General features: G+C 34.9%; 1 protein-coding gene and 1 pseudogene across 1 annotated transcript in view; one reads left to right on the forward strand and one right to left on the reverse strand.

Moving 5' to 3' along the window:
- Positions 1–19,797, forward strand: part of PAPPA2 (pappalysin 2) — a 559,101-nt gene that overhangs the window by 63,856 nt on the left and 475,448 nt on the right. The gene's annotated exons all lie outside the window — the stretch shown is intronic.
- LOC141540547 (ubiquitin-conjugating enzyme E2 D2 pseudogene) lies at positions 18,567–18,883 on the reverse strand (annotated as a pseudogene).

Consider the following 19,797-nt stretch of genomic DNA (forward strand, 5'->3'; position numbering starts at 1 on the left):
TTCAACATACATTTATTAAGCTTTTCCTGTCTATTGGGCACTATGCTAGGCATTGGTGAAAAATAAAAATAATTCCTGCCTTCAAGAGCTAAGCTTTTTTACTGGTAATACAGCATGTATAAATACAAGGAAACATGAGGAGAGAGAGTTCCTAAACAATTGGAATGAGAAGAGAAGGCAGCACATGAGATGAACTATAAGAAAAGTAAGAATTCTTTAAAGGGTGAAGATGAGGAGAGACTGATTACATTTCAAGATTTGGGACAGTCTGTGCAGAAACATGGGGGTGGAGGAATGAAATGTCAAATTTAGAAAAGTCCTAGAAATTCAGTTTGGTTTTAATATAGAGACCACAAAGGGGAATAATGTAAGGTAAGTCTGGAAAAGGTAATTGGAAACAGATTGCAGAGGGCCTTCAATGCCAAGTTGAGAAATTTGTATTTCATCCTAAAGGCTGTAAGGAATCACTGATGACAATTTGAGCAGAAGTATGGTGTGCTCACATCTAAACTTTAGCAAGATTATTTTGGCATTTACATGGCAGAGAGATGGGAGAGGGGAGAGAATGGAGTCATAGAAGACTATTACCAATAATCTAGGACATAGATGACAAGAACCAGAGCTAGGAAGGATGCTGTATAAGTGGAGAGAAAGGGGCAGATGTGTATATGGAATTGACAAAATTTAGCAAATGATTGACTGTGGATAGTAGATTGCATTTAGAATTTAGATTAAAAAAAACCACACATACAATCCCTATAATTTTTCTATGTCTCATATGGGAGAGTAAGAGAAAAAAAAACCTACCCATATGGAAGTCAGGAAGCAGGCTGAAGTTAGTATTTGACTGATGGGAGGAAACTGACATACTGTATCAAAGATATCAGAATACTCTAAATAACCGTCCAGAGACTAGAAAGAAGCCTGAGAGGCCGGAGGCTTAGAGATAGCCTGGTATAATCATTATCATCCTCATTGTCATCATTATCATCATCATTTCATCATCCATCATGGTTACCATTTATATGGCTTTAAGGTTTCTATTTGCTTTAATTGGACCATCTCATTCAATTCTCCCCAACCCCCCCAATTATAACCAGGGTTATAATTATTATTACTCCATTTTATAGTTAATGTCTGGAGCAGGATTTGCATTCAGGTCTTTCTGATTCTGGAAAGACAGAGAATACAGTGGATAGAATGACAGAGTCCCTGGAGTCAAGGAAGAGTTCAAATCTGGTCTCAGACAGAGCTGTATGTGACCCTGGGCAAGTCACTAAACCTTGTTTACCCCAGTTTCCTCACCTGTAAACTGATCTGGAGAAGGAAATGGCAAAAAAATCTTTGCCAAGAAAACCCCCAATGGGGTCACAAAGGGTCAGATATGACTGAAAATGAGTGAACAACTCCCCCTTTCAACTCCTGCATTCTGCCCACTGTGCTATTGTCTGTATTAATAGCACAGTAGAAATTCTTCTGACCTCAGTTTCCTCACCTATAAAGTGATGAGCTAGGTTATACTTGATGACATCTGCAGCCCTTTCCATGTCTCCATCAATGATCCTAAAAAGTCACTTAATCTTGTTTGGTTTCAATTTCATAAATTGTAAAGGGAGGTGTCTAGATAAAGTGATCTCTAAGGCCCCTTCTATTTCTAGATTTCCATGCTTCTGATGAATGGAAATACATCTAAGTCAGTCAGTCGTCTGCAGGACTGTGAGTAAAATATTCTTGGCAAATCACGCCTTGCACTTAGTGGCTTTCACCCAAGGATCTTAAAACATTTTCTAGACGTCAACATATTGATCTACTCAATGCTCTTGTGAGGTAGGTGGCTTGTTATAGCTGGCAAGTTAATATAGTCCCTGCTTGACCATACTACTACCAAAAATAATAATGTTGTACTTTATATTTTAACAAGTGTTTTCTTCAAAACATTTCTGTGAGGTAGGTAGTATGAGCATTATTATTAACCTCTTCTTCTCTTTCTCTTCTCCTATATCACATCTGCCCCCAGCCCCATTTATAGATGAGGAAACTGAGTCCTGGAAAAGATGAGATGATATATCCAAGATCATCCAATGAATTCAAGTATTGCAAACAGGATTTGGTTTTCTGGCTTTAGGTCTAGTAGTTTCCCCAGTGAAACTTGAAGAGGCTGATGATTCACTTAAGAAGAGTCTAGCATAAGTTTGGGGTGGGATGCCTGTTTCTTGGATTGTAAGAAGATGCCATTAGACTTGTCACTGTTATGGTCTCATAGGAGGCTTATTCTGGATCTTTTTTATCAAGTGATTTTGTGCCAGGGACAAAAAAATGGTGATAAATAACTAGTTGTCCCCAAATATTCTTAATGAGGACACACAGGGAGCAATATGAGTTTATATTTTAGCTTCTTTCTTCCAGTTGTGAAGAACCTCTTTCTCATCTTTTTAACCCTTTTCTCACCCTCTTGTCTCTCTTTCCCCTCCCTGCCAAAGTAAAAACAAAAAATATTATAAGTATCTTTGGCATCTCTGATAGGCTCCTTCTGTATGCTTTGCTGTCCAAGGTCCCTAGTGCTCAAGAGTTCTGTCTTTTCCAGCTCCTTCCCAACCCTTCCCTCCCCAAAAGAGAAAACTAATTCCCTCCCTAGATAGGAGCAGATATATTTACTTACTCTGCAACAATATAGGTTAATGGATTACATTGCCCAGGAGTATTTGCACTTTAACATAAGATAAGAACCTTTATGTCAAAAGAACGAATCTCTCGAGGAATTTCAGAAGTCCTCTACCCTAGGTATCTAGACAGTTTTGAAAAAAAAAAAGGTTAGATGGCAAAGACCTGAAATGTTTGAATTGTGATTTTGCCTGGGATGATTACTCATCCCTGGGGAACTCAGCCCCCCTTCTTTTTCATGGGTGGGACTACCCTGGAAACTTGTTCCTAGGGCATAATTTTCCTTTCAAACTCAGCAAACAAGTCTTCCAGAATAAAGAAAATGACTCCTCAACTTACCTGCTGCCACACTGGAGTAAGATTCTTAGGAAATGAATTTAAAAGTATAGGAGTATATTTGATTTCCATTTATTTTCAAAGTTTGTAAAAGTCCAACAAAGTATTCTTCTTTGTTCTTGTCATTTAATAACTCTAAACCGCGGTCTACTTGATAGTTATTTCTTTCCAGAAAGGAGCTCTACTGTCCCTCGACTGTTATTCTATACTTGCTAATATTAAATAAAATACAGCATATAGCTTAGGGTTTCTGTTGTCAATAGGCATTTATCAAATGTTAAAAGTTTAGGCATAAAAATGAACATTTAAGGGAAAATTAGTAATTTCAAATTTCTAGGTGCTTTTTAAATTAAACTGGGGGATGATATTAAAAATGAGTAAATAACTCATAGGTATATCTAGGTCTTCCTTGAAAGAGAGAGTAGAGAAGAGGAAGAGTATATCATTATCTCTCTTCCCCATCTGGGCTAGATCCCCAGTGCAGATTCTTACCTAGTTAATAGTTTGCACTTAGATCATGGTCCACTGAAGTCCTCCAGAAATAATTGCAGCCCTTAGCACTTCAGGATAACTCTGCTCTAGCATCTTTTCCTGTTACTTATGCTGGTTTGCTTTTCATGTATGCTTGCTTGTGATAGGTTCGTGTTTGTTCTTCCTCTTTCCAAGGTCAGAGTCTGTGACAGTCTGGATAGTGCATACCCAGATCAAATCTAAAGTGAGAATGCTTGGGGAATGCTGGTGAAAAGCTGGACCCTAGTAGTAAACTCACTACTTTCCCCAACCCACATCCATTCCTACAGCTAAGCTTCTTTGTGTGGTACCCAAAAGATTGGGCTATACATGTTTCTGGGATCAAGTAGTAAACGTAGGGAGATTTACTGTTTATACAGTTTAGCACTTTAGTGAATGCCTAAAATTGTCTCTTGTTCTCTAGTTATTTCAATATCTTCTAGAGAAAGGAGGGAAAAAATTATTATCTCCATCAGTCATTTCAGAGATGGAGGAGGATTTAAGTTTGGGGGGGAGACATTAATGTGCCAAGAAGTCAGCATCATTTTCAGCCATCATTTTATTTTATCATTTCCTCTCTAGTCCACCAATTGCAACTACCTTCTATGTCTGCTTCAACTACCCAGGAATTAACCCCAAGATTTTGTCCCTCTTAACTGTTAGGCATCTCTTTCCCTTTTCCCATACAGATTCCTAATACTTTTCCTTGAAGGCACAATCAAAGGCAGCAGAGGCAAAGATCTTTTCTGGCAGTCTATTACAAGAGACTGTTTTTCTGATTCTATTTCCATTTGGACTTCAGAGTAGGGGCAGACATGGTTTATATACTGCTTACCATGTGAAGAAAAGGAGCCTTTCAAATGACTGCTGAGTTGGGACTAAGAATATATGGCATTTTCAGTTACTACAATGCATTTGTCCTACCAAGCTCAATTCTGAATATGGCTTAGCCATTAATGAGTCACTAATATCCCCCACTAAAATCTGAGGGCCCACTCTTCCCTATACCACCCTGGTTTCTTAGGAGAGTGGGCTCAAACTTAAAACCTAGAACTCTCAAGGGGAAATGTAATCTTGCTCAGGGACTTGATTCATCTGGGATGGTACTTGAAGAACTTACAAGCATCTGAACTAACATGAAACTTTTGAGTCAAGGAAAGGGTTCTCATTACTGATAACTAGCATTTCTATAATGCTTTAACATTTTTGAAAATCTAAATTTCAAACAAATAACCTTTGATAAGGTAGCTCAGTTAAGTGCCTTGTCCATGGTCACACAATTCATGACAAATCCAAGACTTGAACTCAGATTTTCTGGCTCCATATGCCTCAGTAGAATGCTCAGTTAAGTATTAGGAAACTGGAAATGCTCATTACCTCGCCATGCTAGTTAGGAGTTCAGAAATGGGACCATCTCAGCAGTGTTTTTGGTGGGGGAGGGGATATGCATGTGAACAAGTAAGTATAAAAACAAATCCTAGGTTTGAAATCAGAGAAGGATTTCTTGCTAACTGATCACCTAGCTTTTTTTGGTCTCAGTTTCATCACTTGTAAAATAAATTGATTGTTATAGATGACCTCTGAGGTCTTTTTCAGCTCACATTCTATGACCCTGTGATCTAAGAAGTTTATTTGATTGGCACTTTCCATGTTTCCTTCACTGTTTCCCTACTCTCCTAGATTGAGGATGTTATATCTGTTTTCCAAATAGAAGATTGGGTCTGAAATCTCCTAAAGGAAGGAGCGATAAGATGAACCAGATACATGAATTGGGCTTACAACTAAAATTGCTAGAAAAGGGACAAATTAAAACCCCCCAGACAAACACAAAACTTGAAATCCTAAAAATAAAAGGTGAGATTAATAAAATCGAAAGTAAAAAAAACCTTTGAATTAATTAATAAAACTAAGAGTTGGTTCTATGAAAAAAACCAACAAAATAGACAAACCCTTAGAAAACCTGATTAAAAAAAGGAAAGAGAAAAAGCAAGTTGTTAGTCTTGAAAATGAAAAGGGAGAACTCACCACTAATGAAGAGGAAATTAGAACAATAGTTAGGAGCTACTTTGCTCAACTTTATGCCAATAAATTTGATAACTTAAATGAAATGGAAGAATACCTTCAAAAATATAGCTTGTCCAGATTAACAGAGGAAGAAGTAACTAGTCTAAATAGTCCCATCTCAGAAAAAGAAATAGACCAAGCTATTAACCAACTCCCTAAGAAAAAATCCCCAGGACCAGATGGATTTACATGTGAATTCTACCAAACATTTAAAGAAGAACTAACTCCAATGGTATATGAACTATTTGAAAAAATAGGGATTGAAGGAGTCCTACCAAATTCCTTTTATGCACAGACATGATACTGATACCTAAACCAGGTAGATTGAAAACTGAGAAAGAAAACTATAGACCAATTTTCTTAATGAATATTGATGCTAAAATCTTAAATAAGATATTAGCAAAAAGACTTCAGAAAATCATCCCCATAATAATATGATCAAGTAGGATTTATACCAGGAATGCAGGGCTGGTTTAATATTAGGAAAATTATTAGTATAATTGACCATATTAATAATCAAATTGATAAAAACCATATGATCATCTCAACAGATGCAGAAAACACATTTGATAAAATCCAACATCCATTCCTACTAATAACGCTTGAGAGTATAGGAATAAATGGACTATTCCTTAAAATAATAACGAGCATATATTTAAAACCGTCAGTAAACATCATACGTAATGGCGATAAACTAGAACCTTTCCCTGTAAGATCAGGAGTGAAACAAGGTTGCCCACTATCACCATTACTATTCAATATAGTACTAGAAATGCTAGCCTCGGCAATCAATAAGAGCCGAGAAAGAGATTCAAGGAATTAGAGTAGGAAATGAGGAAATCAAACTGTCACTCTTTGCAGATGACATGATGGTATACTTAGAGAACTCCAAAGACTCTGCTAAAAAGCTATTAGAAATAATTCAGAATTTTAGCAAAGTTGCAGGATACAAAATAAATCCACATAAATCCTCACCATTTTTTATACATTACCAACACAATCCAACAGCAAGAGATACAAAGAGAAATTCCATTCAAAATAATGGTCGATAGTATAAAATATTTGGGAATATATCTACCAAAGAAAAGTCAGGAATTATATGAGCAAAATTATGAAACACTTGCCACAAAAATAAAGTCAGATTTAAATAATTGGAAAGACATTCAGTGCTCTTGGATAGGCTGAGCAAATATAATTAAGATGACAATACTCCCTAAACTAATCTATTTATTTAATACTATACCAATCAGATTCCCAAGAAACTATTTTAGTGACCTAGAAAAAATAACAACAGAATTCATATGGAACAACAAAAGGTCGAGAATTTCAAGGGAAGTAATGGAAAAAAAATTAAATGAAGGTGGTCTAGCTGTACCTGATCTAGAACTATATTATAAGGCAACAGTCACCAAAACTTATTGGCTAAGAAATAGACTAGTTGATCAATGGCATAGGTTAGGTTCACAGGGCAAGATAGTGAATAAAAATAACAATCTAGTGTTTGACAAACCCAAAGATCCCAACTTTTGGGATAAAAATTCAATATTTGACAAAAACTGCTGGGAAAACTGGAAATTAGTATGGCAAAAACTAGGCATGGACCCACATTTAATGCCACATACTAAGATAAGATCAAAATGGGTCCAAGATTTAGGCATAAAGAACGAAATCATAAATAAATTGGAGGAACATGGCGATGGTTTACCTCTCGGACTTGTGGAGGAGGAAGGAGTTTGTGTCCAAGGGAGAACTAGAGACCATTATTGATCACAAAATAGAACATTTTGATTACGCCAAATTAAAAAGTTTCTGCACAAACAAAACTAATGCAAACAAGATTAGAAGGGAAGTAACAAATTGGGAAAACATTTTTATAGTCTGATAAAGGCCTCATCTCCAAAATATACAGAGAATTGACTTTAATTTATAAGAAATCAAGCCATTCTCCAATTGATAAATGGTCAAAGGATATGAACAATTTTCAGATGATGAAATTGAAACTATTTCCACTCATATTAAAGAGTGTTCCAAATCACTATTGATCAGAGAAATGCAAATTAAGACAACTCTGAGATATCATTACACACCTGTCAGATTGGCTAAGATGACAGGAACAAATAATGATGAATGTTGGAGGGGCTGTGGGAAAACTGGGACACTGATGTATTGTTGGTGGAGTTGTGAAAGAATCCAACCATTCTGGAGAGCAATCTGGAATTATGCCCAAAAAGTTATCAAAATGTGCATACCCTTTGACCCAGCAGTGCTACTCCTGGGCTTATATCCCAAGGAAATACTATGTGCCAAAATGTTTGTGGCAGCTCTTTTCATAGTGGCTAGAAACTGGAAAATGAATGGATGTCCATCAATTGGAGAATGGTTGGGTAAATTATGGTATATGAATGTTATGGAATATTATTGTTCTGTAAGAAATGACCAACAGGAGGAATACAGAGAGGCTTGGAGAGACTTACATCAACTGATCCTGAGTGAAACGAGCAGAACCAGGAGATCATTATACACTTCAACAATGATACTGTATGAGGATGTATGCTGATGGAAGTGGATATCTTCAACATAGAGAAGAGCTAATCCAATTTCAATTGATCAATGATGGACAGAATCAGCTACACCCAGAAAAGGAACACTGGGAAATGAGTGTAAACTGTGAGCATTGTTTTTTTTTTTTTGTTTTGTTTTGTTTTGTTTTGTTTTTCTTCCCAGATTATTTTTACCTTCCAAATACAATCCTTCCTTTGCAACAACAACAATTCAGTTCTGCACATATATATTGTACCTAGGATATACTATAACATATTTAATATGTATGGGAATGCCTGCCATCTAGGGGAGGGGGTGGAGGGAAGGAGGGGAAAAATTCGGAACAGAAGGGAGTACAAGGGATAATGTTGTTAAAAAAAATACCTATGCATATGTACTATCAAAGAAAATGTTATAATTATAAAAATTAATTTAAAAAAAGATGAACCAGATACAACCATTCAGTCTGGAGCTGAAAATTTTGCTTGAAGGATAAAAAAATTATTCAAGTTGATATATTTTGTATATATTTTAAAAGACCCCGTCCCCCACCAAAAAAAGGGGAGGAGCCAGATTTTATCAAAAGATGGAGAAAAAGGCAACTTCCAACTAGGAGGTATCCTCCCTTCCTTCCCTCCTTCCCTCCCTTCCTTCCTTCCTTCCTCCCTCCATCCCTCTCTCTCTTCCTTCCTCCCTCCTTCTTTCCCTCCCTCCTTCCCTGCCTCCCCATATTGCTCCTTGGTTAAAAACAATAGGGTAATTATTGCTACAGCATATGACTGAGAAAATCTCCAGAGTGAAAAGGGGCATTAAGGGTGATTGTAGAGAAGATCCCATATTAAATGATTCCCTACAATCCCACTTCCCTGTAGATTTTATCTAACCATCTTTTGCCTCTCCCTCAGTGAAGAAGGAGTGAGATATGAAGTTTGTGATATCCATCTCTACTGTTCCCTACCACTCACTGGTGTTCAAGATGCATTATTCTAGTAATAAAATTTGTATATAATCCCTCCCATCTCCAGCAAATTATTGTCTTTGATATAAAGCTTACTTTTGTAAGCTCATAGACTCATTTGTCTAGACTTAGAGGGAATCTCAGAGACCCTTTTGTTTAAACTTCTTATTTCATAGATGAAGAAACTGAAAGTTGAAAGTTAAGTGACTTGTCCAAAGTTAAATAGGTAGAAATCATTAGAGGTAGGATTTGAACTCAAGTCCTCTGGCTTTGGCGTCATTGTTTTATGTCAAATCCAGTGTCTTAATAGTTTAATAGATATTTGGTTTGAACTGATGAAAAGACTGAAAATTTTGACATTAAATTCCAGTAAAATAGGAATCTTATGTAACTTGTACAAATTCACTGGAATATTAGCTCAATTTACTCAGGGTAAAGTTCTAGGCAGCTGGACTTGTGATTTAGAAAGTTCTCATAAATGTGTGATCCCAGGAAATCACTTAACCTTTCTATGCCTCACTTTCCTCATTTGTAAAATGAGAAGATTGGACTCAATTGTTTTTAACATATCTTCCAGCTTTTAATCTATGGCTCTATGAGGGTGATTTTGGACACAGTAACTGAGCACTATGGCAATGACCTGAAGTGCAGAAAGAATTGGCAAATAGTCTCAGGGGTATTTGTAATGATAAATTAATACTGGAATGTATCATTGAGATAAACAGGGATTGTTTTCCATCTGAATGAGAATCACATGCCACGAATCTTGAAGGTCTGACAAGCCTAATGAGTTCCTTTCTCTCCCCCTAGCCCAGGGAAGGCTACTTTGGATGGCCAGATGTTTAGTCAAAGAAGAAAAAACTATATTTTAGGTGTGGAGTTCCACAAATGTAATTCAATTCAGAAAACATTTATCAAATGCCTACAACTTGCAAGAGGCTCTATATTAGAGGACTTCTGGAACAGAGGTCAGGAGATTGACATTGGAATAAAAATAATCTGAATTTAAACTCCAACTTTCCGACTTACCTATAAATTAGAGAAGTGTGTTGGAAGAGTGGGATTTAAACCCGGAACTTCCACAGCAAAGAAATGTCAGGTTCAACCCTCATATCCTTGACCCAAAATGCTGAAGACACCATGTTAGGCACTGGAGAAACAAAGAGAAAAAACACGAGAGTCCATCTCCTCCAAGAACTTGCAAACTACTGAGGGTGCAACTTCCTACTCACCTCATGATAGAGAATGGGATGAAATAAAGATGCAGAAAGAGATCAATTTATAGATGTGATTGATAGAGGGATTTATTTTGTCTAGGTAGCTATTTGTACATATCCAGCTATATGTATAGAGACAGATATAGATCATACATGTATCTGTTTGTTGTTCAGGTTTGCCATTTCCTTCTCCAGATCATTTTACAGATGAGGAAACTGAGTCAAACAGGGTTAAATGACTTATCTAGGGTCACACAGCTAGTATCTGAGACCAGATTTGAACTCAGGATGAGTTTTTCTGACTCCAGATCTGACACTATCTAGTTGCCCCCCCCCCCCCACATATACATATATATATATATATATATATGTGTGTGTGTGTGTGTGTGTGTGTGTATCTATACACACATATATTCTATACTTATGCTTGTCTCAGTTTCCTTATCTGTAAAATGAACTAGAGAAGGAATTGGCAAATTAGTCCTGCATCTTTGCTAAGAAAACCCTAAATGGGATCATGAAGAGCTGATCATGAATGAAATAACAACAACAATATAATGCAACTAGAGGCATACGATATAGCCATACAATATACATATGTAAAATATAAATACCCACACAATAAAGCAACATAGCTTTGCTTGTTAAAGAATGAATAAACTCCCAAAATAAATCCACAAATATATGTGTGTATGTAATAGTGGGCAGAGAGATTAATTTTTAAAAATATGTGCTCAAAAAAATAAAAACAATAAACTATTTTTAAAAGCAATTTAATAGGTACTCATGATTCATAGACAAATAAGGACAACACAATGTAGAATATTACTGGATCCAAGGAGAGATCAGGACAAAGTGTCCTAGGAAAATTTGGGGAATGAGAAATTATGCCTTTCAACTAAAGCATCAGAAAGTTTCTTGGAAGATGTGGAACTTTTGATAGATCTGAATGAAAGAGGAGGATTTCAGTAACTATAGATAAGGAGGAAGGGTATTCCTGGTATGAGGGTCAGAATTCACTAATTTACAGGGGTGGAAAAACATAGACTTAAAATCAGGGCATTTTTAGTACTGTATGCCAAGAGGAAATTATATTGGAATAAGTAATAATAATAATATTATCATAAATGCATTATATAATAATATCAAATATATATTTAAATATATGAAGGAATGCTAACTATAGCCAATAAAATACCAATAAATATAACTGTAATAAAATATAATTACCAAGCATAAATAAAAATGATAATTAAATAAAGCATGATTAATAAGTATAAGTAATTTAATCATGATGAACAAAACATATAATTAAAATTAAATGTGATATATAAACAATATAAATAAATAAGAAATAATACTAGAAAATGAAATTGGATATGTTTTGTTCAGGATCTTAAATCCCAAGCTAAGGAATTTAGAATTTTATTTATATCTAGTAGAGAGTTCCTAAAGGTATTTGAAGAAAGGAATAACATAATCTGATCTAGTCATGAGATGGATTATTTGGCATCTGTGTGGCCAACAGATTAGAGGAGAGATTTCAGTTTTTGGATATGCTTTAGATGAAGTATCTGTGGTATGGGAAGGGAACTCAGGGAAGAGATTGGAACCAGATATATTAAAAAGACTTGGGAATCATCTATATTGAATAAATAACTGAAGCCACAGGAGTGGAGGAGATTACCAAGGGAATATTAAAAAAAAAAAGTAAAGAGGGTCAAAGACTGTCTCTTAGATGATGCCCTTGATATTTTTGAGTTGATTGGAAGACAATGAACCAGAGAAAAAGATGAAGGTAGATTGGTCAGACAGGCAAAAAAAGGTGCAAGAGGGAGCAATGGAACATGGAAGTTATAAGGGGATAAAGTAGATAGAAAGAGCTGAGAATTAGAGAAACCAGATACTCTATAAAGAGAAAAGAGACTGAAAACTAAGGAAGTCCCTGGGTTTGATATTTAAGAGAGAAATTGAAGTAAATTGGAAAAGGTAGAAAGCAGGAATTTGAATAAGTGGGGAAGATGGTGGGGAAGGCAATAGTAAATATTGATATTTAGCGGGGAAAGAAAGGAAAAATATGGGAAGAAAGGTTATGAATTTGGCAGGAAAGACCTGAGCATGTTTGTAAATGGTTAGAAATGAGGCAATAGAAAGAGAGAAAGATAGAAGTCAGATTTCAGTTCAATATAAGGAATCATTTTCTGGTTTTTTTCTTAGAAACATAGGAATCATTTTCTAATAATTAGAATTCTATGTCAGATTTTTTGGATTCTAGACCTAATAATTATTTGTAAAAATGTTGCCTGAAGCACAGGTCTGATATTGTTGTAATCAAAAATCTTCAGTGGCTCTCTCTTGTCTCAAAGAGAAAAGTACAATAATTTCTATGTTTAACTTTTAAAGCTTTTTACAAAATAACTCTAGCAAACCTTTCTATGGGCAGTTAGGTGATTCAGTGGTTAGAGCACCATGTCTGAAGTCAGGATGACTTGAGTTAAAATCCAGTCTCAAATATTTATTAGCTGTGTGAACTTGGGCAAGTTACCTAACTCTATTTGTCTCAGTTTCCTCATCTGTAAAATGAGCTGGAGAAGGAAATGACAAATCACTCCAGTGACTCTGCCCAAAAAAACCCTAATGAAATCACAAAACATCAGATAGGACTGAAAATGATTAAATAACAAAAGAGGTGAATAATGTTTAGGAAAAACTAAAAATTCACCTTAATTGTTATTTCTTCACATTAAAAAAAAGAATTTTGAGTTCCCATGAAAGTATTCTGAATTAGATAAGCCCTTTTCCCCCTTTTCTTATTTAAAGGCTGGACCATCGATCCATTTTGCCAGCCAAGAACATTTTCTCATTCATTCTTCCCATATACACTGAAACCAGATGTCCAACTCTTCATTAGATATCTGTAGGCAGATTTCCACAATGAGGTTTATTCATGGAAAATCTTGCTTTTAAGTTCTTATTCACATTTATCACCTATTTTGCTTTTTTATTTTCATTGTTGATAATTCATAATAGATCTGTTTATTTTTAATTCTAAATATTAGCTTAGCAGTCTATCAGGAAAGCCTTTCAATTTCAAAATGTTTTATTTTCTTCTTTACAACTTCCCTCTGGAAAAACTCTGGGAAAGTTTGGGAAAAGGGAGGCAGATTTGTTTAGGCTAATCCTTTACGTCAGATCAAGAGGTGATGCTACCTATTCGTAGCATGGAATGGGTTGAGGAGATAAGTAGATCAGAGAGAACAGGGTAGAAGGAGATGGAAAGCTTTCGAACCCAGAATGAAGCAGGTCACTCTTTTGTTTAGTTTCTTGAGTTTGCAGGGAATCTGATACATTTGTACTCAAAGGCAAGCACAAAAAACATGCCAAAGTCATGCTATTTAAACAATTCTTCACTGTGGAAAATTTGCTCATCAGCTCTCCTCTGATAAATGCATATGAAAAATAAACAAAAGAGATGTTGTATGTAAAATACTCTGTAAACCTAAAAGTGTCATGTAAATGCTAGCTATTATTATGATTATAATTAGGAGTTGAATGCTTTGATTATCATTTCCTGGGAAATCCTAAATTATTTAAACAAAGATGTTGACAGAATCATTCATCTGAGAATTTCTAGTGTTGTCTAGATCCCTGCCTTTTCTTTGCCATATTGGTTCCTCCCTAAGACTCCTGAGATCCCACAGGTAGAGGTCCTTTCCTTCTGCTGATCATTCATCTTTGTTACTGCTTACTGCAGACTGGAAATTGTATTCTGAAGCTAACAGTGGAGTTGTGCGAGAGTCTACTATCATTAATTAATGTCATCACTATAATAACAATTAATTACATTTATATAACACTTTGCTGGTTTCTTTCAATAAGTATTTATCAAATGCCTACTACTTGCTGGATACAAAAACAAATATGAAATTTGGCCTTTCTCTTAAGGAGAATGGTTTTGAATGGAAGAGACAATGGGCACACATGTCTAAATGTATACATACAGTCCATTTATATAAATCTGGGTTCAAGCTTGGCCATTTGCCTGACTCTCCTCATTGGTGGAGATAAAGATCACTCCATGCTCTGTCACTGTGAGAAGTAAAGCCGGTGGCTCTCCTTAGCACAGGCTCCTGGAAGAACAGAAAGACTTTGGGAAGAAGGTAACATGTAGAAGAGCTGGAACCTATAGCATTTTCCTGATTTCCCAGATACCAAACTAGAAACTTTAGGGAATTTCTCCTTAAATGAGAATGGCATCTTGTCTTTTTTTCTTCCACTTAATAGTATTTTTTTAAAAATCACATGTAAAGATAGTTTTCTTTTCTTTTTTTTTAAATTAAATTTTATTTTATTAAAGCATTTTATTTTTCAAAACATATGCTTGGATAATTCTTCGACATTAACCCTTGTAAAACCTTATGTTCCAAATTTTCTCCCATTCCCTCTCCTAGAGAGCAAGTAATCCAATATATGTTAAACATGGTAGAAATATGTTAAATCCAATATATGCATACATATTTATACAAATATCTTGCACAAGAAAAATCAAATCAGATCAGAAAAAAAATGAGAAAGAAAATAAAATGAAGGTAATCAACAACAAAAAGAGTGAAAATGTTGTGAGCCACACTCAATTCCCACAGTTCTCTCTCTGGCCATAGATGGCTCTTTTCATCATAAGATCATTGGAGCTAGTCTGAATCATCTCATTGTTGAAGAAATCCATGTCCATCAGAAATGATCATCTTATAATCTTGCTGTTTCTGTGTACCAGGATCTCTTAGTTGTGTTCATTTCACTTAGTATCAGTTCATGAAAGTCTCTTCATGCTGAAATCTGAAATCATCATGCTGATCGTTTCTTAAGAACAATAATATCCCATAACATTCATATACCATAATTTATTCAGCCATTCTCCAATTGATGGGCATCCACTCAGTTTCCAGTTTCTGGCCACTACAAAAAGGGCTGCCACAAACATTTTTGCACATGAGGATCCCTTTCCCTCCTTTAAAATATCTTTGGGATATAAGCCCAGTAGAAACACTGCTGGGTCAAAGGGTATGTACAATTTGATAACTCTTTGGGCATATTTCCAAATTGTTCTCCAGAATGGTTGGATCCATTCACAATGACACCAACAATGTTATCAGTGTCCCAGTTTTCACATATCCCCTCCATCATAAGTCAGTATAAAGCTACTTTTCAATATTCATTTTAATAACATTTAGAGTTCCCAATTTTTCTCCTGTCCTACCTTCCCTCATTCCCTCCTCAAGATAGCAAGCAATTTGACACAGTACAATCATGATGTATAATGATGTACACAAAATGTACATATTAAACATTTCCAAACTCATCATTTTCTGAAAGAAAAATCAGAAAGGGGGTAAATAAAACATGAGAAAATAAAAACAACAACAAAAATAGTATGATTTGCTCCACTTCAGACTCCATAATTCTTCTTTGGTTGTATATACCATTTTCCATCATGAGTTTTTTGGGATTATTTTAGATTGTTATATTGCTGAAGAGAGTTAAGTCTATCAAAGTTGTTCAGCACATAATATTGCCGTTACTGTACACAATGTTCTTCTGGTTCTTCTCACTTCACTCAGCATCAATTCATATAAGTCTTTTGAGGTTTTTCTGAAATCCTCCAAGTCATCATTTCTTATAGCACAATAGCATTCTGTTACACTGATACAGAATGATTAGTTCAACATTTTCCCCACAATTTCCAGTTCTTTGCCACCCTATAAGAAGCTGCTATAACAATTTTTGTACATGTGGGTCCTTTCCCCCTTTTTAATGCTCTCTTTGGGTTACAGACTTGGTAGTGATATTAGTGGATCAAAGAGTATATGTAGTTTTATAGCACTTTCAGCATAAGAACTTTGTTTTTTGATTGAGATGAGAGATCTTATTCCTTGTGGGGGGATTCATTTACTCTGTGTACTGTCTGTTACTGCTCCAATTTCTGTTGGCTTTTGACTTGGATAAATGTATTAGCTATTCCTTATTGCAATGGTCTCTGTATAACTATTTGATGGGGAAAGAGTCATGCCTTTGCCTATAGATTGGGATGTCTTTTTCATTAAGGGATAATTATCCCAAAAAAGCAGTTTGAACTTAAAAATCATTTCCTTAGATTAATAATGTTTAGGGAGGAAGATAGAAACACTTTTAGTCTAGCATCTCCTCTCTGAATCATACAGAGTGGGCCAGCCTCATGGACCCATTTTTTTCTTCCTTCTAGATGGAAATTAGAATCTCCGTAGGAAAAGAGTAGCTAAGAAAAGATATTTATTTATGTGTCCCTTTGAATCCCACCTATAAAAACCGATGAGAACATACCCAAAATCTATATAGACAATATATATCTTACATATAGAAAAAAAAAGATAATTTTGAGGAGGTTGCTAGTAACTGGTAGAGAACAATTCTTATTAATTCTTTGAAATAGAGTGTAAATATTAGACCTATTTTACACATGAAGAAATTGCAGTTCAGAGGTATTCAGTGATTTGATCATGGTCACACAGTAATAATTTCCTGAAACAAAGTCCAGAATTCCTCACTATCTATTGCCTCTGAAGAATCTTTGGAAAGTGTCTATTTGGATACTATACCGCAAGATTAAAGAATACATGTTGAACCATTCTAGTACTGATTTTCAAGTTAGACAGAAGAAATACTGTATAACTTAATTAAATGAGATGAGGTGGCCAGCAGAACCATAATCTGTTGTATTTGTCTGACCCTTTGGGGTTTGAATTCTCAACCTGCATCAGCATAGTTTTGGGGCATTTAATTACATTAAGATCAAAGAGCCAAATTTCTGCCTCTTGTTATATGAGTACAGCTCTCACTGACGTCAATAAGAACATAACTGAGGGCAGAATCTGGCCTAGTCTGTAGCCATATAAGAACTGGCACACAATTCTTGCATCCAACTTCCTTCCCATCCAGCCTTCTGATAGCATGGTCCATTCGTCTGTAATCCACCAAACAAGTTAGGAATGGAACATCAATAAGAAACACAAACCACAAACATTATTTAATATAAAAACTTGATCCAAATGCAAATCTAATATTGAAGTTGTAAAGGCCTCCTGGGGGTATAACTTGAAACTGCTACATGTTAACTGACTAAATGGAATAAAGGTAGAACCAGTTTTAGGCAGTCTCACTTAACACAGTTTTTTTAAAATTTTTATTTATGTACTTAATAAAATGGGAGAGTGACTTTAAAAAAATTTTTTTTAGCTCTGAGCCCCCAGGGAACTCACCACTAACATTTAATTCAATGATCTGGTCAGCAGTACAGATACTCTTCTCAGGGAAGAAGTTTGATAGGCCATCTCAGTGATAATTTTGTCATCAAGTTTACCAAACTTTGTAAGATGAACAAATCTTCTTAAAGGAATGGAAGCAAACTAGGGACTAATTCTATTGTCCACAATGTTTGAAAAAAAATGCGCACTTTATGTTCTCAGGCAAGAAGTTCTCCTAAATATTGGAGCAAAGTTATAACTGATGTGCCTTGTGAAGCATTGTCCCATGGAGCATAGAGGAATTGAATCCTTCCAGCGTCATAACCTGAAATCTCATCATTCTGGAGATTAATTCAGCTTTAGTGTTCAACAACACCTCAGCACCTTCATCTGCCTCTCTTCTCTGATTGGAGAGAGTGGGAGGTCTGAGTAATAAATGCCTCCCAAAGCCTCCTTTCAGAGAGAGCTCAGAACTTTGCAACTAACTTCATTTCCCAGTAGCTGTTCTTCTTGATTTTGACTCATAACCTTGAGCCTGACACTCTCCTGGTTTCACATCTTTCAGCTATTGCTTATTGACTATAACAGTTGCAATAGATAAAATGCTTCAATTGAGGATGACCTCATTGCAAATCTTACCTTTGATACTCAGTAGCTATGTGACTGTAGAGAGATCATTTAACCTTTTCCAAAGCTCGGTGTCATTTCTAATTAGTAAAAATGCTTGTGATACATAACTCAAAAGATTATTGTCAGGCTCAGAGAAGAGAATAAAAGTAAAATATTTTTACTAAACAAAGTATTATGAAAATTTCACTATCAAAATATATTAAATTATATATTATTAACCAATATAATAATAATGTTAGCCTTTATGTAGTATTTTTATGTTTGCAAAGAACTTATATATTTTATCACAATTGATTCTTAAAACTTTTCTTAACTTTCTCTTTCAGAGTTCCCCTATTTTTATATGCACAGATTATTCAATAAGTTCTTTAATTACATCGCATACTTCTGAGTCCATTTCCAAACTATTCTGTTGTATTTTTCTTTATAATCTGTACAATTTCAGGCACTAAAGGATCATCTAGATTGTGTTCACACAGCAGAGCAGAGATGAACAAGGCTGGTGAAATAGTGCTGGTGACCACTGTGACCTTTAGAATATCAAGACAAATACTGCTATTACTGTTCATAGTTGGATGGTAAGTTTTTGTTGTAAATGCAACCTTAGTTGGTTTGAAGTGATAAGCTGTGGAGAAATGAATTGTCAAAAAAAATAGTCCATCCTGTTAGGGACTATAATTTCTTCCCATTATTATAGCTTTCAATGGAACATGTCATCTCTAACAGGACCTACTGAACACAGAGCTGCTATTATTATTCCCACTGTACATACGCAGAAACTGAGGTTCAGAGAAGTACCCAGGAACATACAGCTAGTTAGTGTTTGAAGTAGAATTTGAACCCAGATCTTTCTCACTCCAAGTCTTGTGCTTTATTTGTGGTATCACTTAACTACCTATAATATATTATACAAATATGATATATAAATATATAGCAATATAATATATAAGTAACAGAATATGTATAGCAATGTAGTGTATAATATAATAATATATATTATATATTATGCAATATTATATTTATGTAATATTATATATATTGTTTCATTTCCATGTCATGAATGAAAAAGTTGACTTGAGGCATATTTTGAGCTATTTGATTCAGACGTATTAAGTTGCTTTGTAATTGCAATTCTGGTTAACACAGTGAATTAAGTACTTTCAAAGTTTGTCATTGTGGTTGTTTATCATTTCATTTATATCTGACTTTGTAATCCCAGTTGAGATTTTTCTTGGCACAGATATAATACGATATAATATATGTAATATAATATGTAACAATATAGTATGTATCACAATACATTATATGTAACACAATATAACATTAATATGTAAATACAATGTAAAAGAAAATACAATACATATATATTATATATATACAAGTATAAAAAAACTATCCAGAACTCTTGCCCATTTCATTTATTGCAATGCTTATTTTGGGAAAATTAGATGTAGAAAAAAGGTTAGGAATCAAGAACAATTTTTCTCATATGATTACATGTTGGCCAATTTCTTTTTTTTGGGAATATGCTTGACATAATAATGAATTATGATGGGAAAATAAGATTTTCTATGCAAGTATTTAGTTTATATTTATATTTTCA

Source organism: Sminthopsis crassicaudata, chromosome 4 (genome assembly GCF_048593235.1).
Source record: "Sminthopsis crassicaudata isolate SCR6 chromosome 4, ASM4859323v1, whole genome shotgun sequence".
Lineage (NCBI taxonomy): Eukaryota > Metazoa > Chordata > Mammalia > Dasyuromorphia > Dasyuridae > Sminthopsis > Sminthopsis crassicaudata.